Source organism: Neolamprologus multifasciatus, chromosome 22 (genome assembly GCF_963576455.1).
Source record: "Neolamprologus multifasciatus chromosome 22, fNeoMul1.2, whole genome shotgun sequence".
Classification (NCBI taxonomy): domain Eukaryota; kingdom Metazoa; phylum Chordata; class Actinopteri; order Cichliformes; family Cichlidae; genus Neolamprologus; species Neolamprologus multifasciatus.
In genome coordinates this window covers 21,344,718-21,349,305 of record NC_140459.1, presented here as the reverse complement: position 1 = coordinate 21,349,305, position 4,588 = coordinate 21,344,718, and positions in this window count along the sequence as shown.

The window sequence follows — 4,588 nt, the reverse complement described above, 5'->3', positions numbered from 1 at the left end:
TGACTTTATGCATTAGAGAACCATCTACAAAAAAAATCTATACGGGAATAGGAAATTTTGTGTTTTTGAATTATGCATTCTCCAAGGATCTAGAAACCCATTTTGAGACATGGAGTCCAAGATTGATTTTGACATAGACGACTGAGTAAAGATACGAGGTGAGGAGCGGTCTGATGTAGGGTTCATTACACAATTTAGGTCCCCGGCGAGAATTAAACAATGGGTATCAATAAAAGGAAGAGTGCTAAATAGGTTATTTGTAAAATCTGGGTTATTAAAATTTGGAGCATAAATGTTTACTAATAAAATGGGAATATGAAATATACTACCAGCAAATATAAGAAATCTACCATTTTTTATACTTTATTGTTTTAAAAACTGTAAAATGAACCTTCTTACTAATTAAAATAGCTGCTCTTCTGGCTTTAAAGCTGAACGAAAGGTCTCCCCAACTGATGAATACTTGAGCTTGAAACAATGTGTATCCTGCAGGAGTGTTTCTTGTAAAAAATGCTATATCTGGGTTTAGATCTGAAAATGTTTTAGAGCGGTAACCAGGTTGTTAAGGCCTTTGACGTTCCAAGTTAAAAATCTGACTGAGAAAGACCTTGATGAAGCTTGGATAACATGGGACATGTAATCAGTTGTTAATGGTAGAAGTGACTAGACCTCCTCCCCCCCCCCCTCCCCAAAACAAACAAACAAACAAAAATTCAACAAAAACAAAGACCGCCCATCCCTCCCTCCCCTTGCTTGCACTCTGTCCTTCCTCAGACGAAGGAATGGTGCAGACTCCTATGGGAGTCATTGACAAACTTGTGCTAACAGCTAAATGGCGCAATAGGAAAATACAAAAACACCTCTAAGTGCTGGGTGAGTCCTGCAGAACTGGACAAGTAGTATAAAATGAAAATATACGATAGGCACTATTCTCAGGAACCAAGAATGCCTGCGGTGAAAGTACTGTGTTTAAATTTGTTCCGACCATGAACTTCTTTCTAGTAAAGCCATCAAACTGTCACAAGTGAATGGAGTCATCTTTCTTTTCACCTGTTAACCCACTACACCACACAATCTGCGTAGGAAACATTCAGTCATAAATATCAAAATATAAGAGTGCACCTTATCAGGCTGAATGAGTGGCAGGATTTATTGAAATCAAACACTAGATGGCAGCAAAGGAAAAGCACTGTTTGTATCATTTTTAACAAAGTGCAACGGGGACTCACAATACTGAATGCCTTTGCACAATGCATCTTGAGTCAGATACATTTTCTGCAAATAACAAACATTCATGTGTCCATTCATCAGATAACTCTGAAAGGAAACACTAATGTTGATATATTTCTAGCAAGCAGATTCAAGTTTGTGCAAGCATGACAGCAGGTCATCTATCTCCGCTCAGGCCCAATATGACGCCAAATATCTGCTTCACCAACCATGATTGAAAACTGGCTGAAGTGACAATAATTTTCCCCCATGACAGCAGATGTATGGTCTAATTACGAAATGCTGAAATTCAATATTGGATTCATATTCTCTGCATAGGGGATGCCACAAATCACCATTGAATGTTTTCATGAAAGACCCGGCTCATCTAAACCTTTGCAAAGGGATTTGTTTTAGCATTTGAAACCCCAGAGTGTAGTTTCACAAACTCCAACACAATAACTTTAGATCAGGTGGCTGCTGAGTGGTGCTTGCTGGCTGTATTTATGTTGCTTGATGTTCCCTGTGGTCAGCACTTGTGAGTTTAAACATAAATAATCTGACATCTCAATCCAGCTGCTGCACCATTACCCACCACATTGCCTAGGTCATAAAATATTGCAACCTTAAATATATGTGTAATACAAATGGAGCTGATGGAGGTGGATGTGTCAAATGCTCCAAACTTAAGTGATGACGCATGTCCAGCAGCTGTGGTCTGCAGTGTGTATATTCTCAAAAATACAGAAGAATCGCAGTGTTTTGGGAAACTCTTGCAGTGAGGCAAAACATTAAGGATTCCAGCTTTGTAAAAGCCGTTATCTCCTCACCACAGGCCTCCTTAAGCTAATGTGTAAATGTCTACCAGAAAGAGCCCCCAGGAGAATAATATGATCGCATCCCTTTAATAAAATGACCAAAGTGAACCGTCAAAGCACAGGCATCTTTTCCTACGCTTGATAGAAGAGTGACACCTTCGTTCAGTCAGAATAGGACTACAGAAATTGTGCTTCAGGTTTATGAGCAACGGCACCCTGGAGTCCACAGTTATTATATTATGTTAATGCAAAGCTGATAAAATGCAAGCCTCTCCTGCTTCTTCAGATAAGCTACTGTTTAATGATTAACTGTACATATATATATATATATATATATATATATATATATATATATATATATATATATATATAAATTATACTGTGTTTTATTACGGTGTTATTACACTGGAAATGGGGAACTGCTGTCTCATTAATCACACGACTGTTTGATTTTTGTAATGTAACGGTGGCTGTTGCACTGAGCTTGTTTTTGTGCAAGAATGGCAGTGAGTCAACAATTAAAAGGACCAGGGTTTTTTTTTTTTTTCAGGTACTTTAGACCAAGTTTGTCCTGCAGAAGCACATAAACAGCGCAGCAAAGGACAGAGTGACATTATATGATCTGGCTACACTTTTCTCTGAGTGTCCTTTTATTCTTAGAAAAAAATGGACCTATTTTATTAGGCTTTTCCACTCAGGAAATCATCTTGGCAGCTATCCCTGTAAGTAATGCATCACAGTAAATTGCCCCTGTGTTCTCCAGCATAATCCACAACCTTTCTAATGACTTTTAAAAGGGCAATACTTTGTCCTCTGTGTTTTTTAGGACAATACATTTTTGGACATGACACTTTTTTTGCTTTGACATTGACATAATCATCATCATCTTCTTTTTGTAAAAAATGCCTTTTTACAATATTGCGGTGGATTTTAGCTCAAGGCACAAAAGTTACTGGACAACTAACTGACAAACTTTTTCATGGCCAACTAAGACATGTGCCCTCATTATTTCGAGATGGAATCAACTGCATGTACTTTATCCAAGTGTTGAGCTTGCATTTGATAGTTTTCACTGGACGGTTTTATGAGGTCCAAAGAGCATTCTGATTCACTTTTAAAAAGACTGAAGACCAAAAGGCCTGAAGGCAACTGAGGCCAGTGCATGATCGCAGAATCATTTCCTCAAATAAGAAAAACAGCTCACACTTCTAACCAAGTAAAGAAAAGTCTCAAGTTGGTAGTTGAATCACTGTCAACTTCAATTAAGCCTCCAATTAAGAGACACCTTTGTGGATGGAAACAGACACACAGGTGCAAACCAGTGTTTACACTCAAGTGCAAGAATTTCAGACCAGGGTGTAATAGAAAACACCTAAATAAGCCTGTACAGTTCTACAAAAAGAAAAAACAAAATCTTTGGACAGATGAAACCAAGACGAACTTGTACCAGAATGATAGGAAAGAAAAGCATTGAAAAGGAGAGAAACAGCTGATCATCATCATCTATCAAACATGGTGGAGGCAATGCTATGGCATGCGAATGGGCCATTAGTGTTTATAGATGATGTAACGGCTGATAGAAGCAGCAGGACGAATTGTGAATCATACAAGACGACACTCTGCTCAGATTCAACCGAATGCTACAAAACTGATCAGACAGTACTTCACAGTGATAATGGATAACGACCCAAAGCATAGTGCAAAAACAGCCCAGCGTCAAAGACAGTCACCTGATCTCTACCCAGCAGATCAGCTTGTTAGCTATTAAATACAAAACTGAATGAAAAGACTCTCAAACAAGCAGCAGCTGAAGGCGACTGCAGTAGGCTGGCGTCTCAAGGGAACAAATGCAGCATTTGGTGATGTCTGTGGCTTCTAGACTTCAAGCAGTCATTCACTGCAGAGGATTTTTCATTCAGGTATTAAAATCAATCCTCATAGCATTTTAATATCACTGATTTCCAGCACCCCCCCCCCCCCCCACACACACACGCATGCTTAAAACAGATTATTATGGATTCTTCATAAGTCAAGCTAATGCATTATCAGCCACACGGACAGTTACATAGAGCTTGCACATTAATTCATAACAAGGCTACTGAAAACAGTGGCAACTGTTCAGTAACTGCAGTAACAGGTTGTCCAAAATGGCAAAATGGGAGTTTCTCACAACCCAGAAGTTGTGAATACGCATAAACCTGATTATTTCAAGCTGCCCTGGCTTACAAAAAACAAGTATGAAACAAAAAGCGCATTATGTGAGCCTCGTTTCTTGGGAAGGACGAAAAAAGCATAAAACCCCCCAAAACAAACAAACAAACAAAAACCCGCCCCCGAGATTATCGACACGTGACGACTTTATTAGCGCGCGCACGTATCTAGCTTCAAAGGCTCAAGTCTGGACACGAAATAAAAACAAATCATAAATGGTTTGCACAATTGTGTGACACAGTGCTCTCATTTAAGATTTAGCACTCCGTGGAGGAGTAAGGGGAGGAGATGGTGGTGGGCGTGGTGGAGAGGTGGGGCGGACCGGGCCGGCCCAGCTGCATCTAAAATTT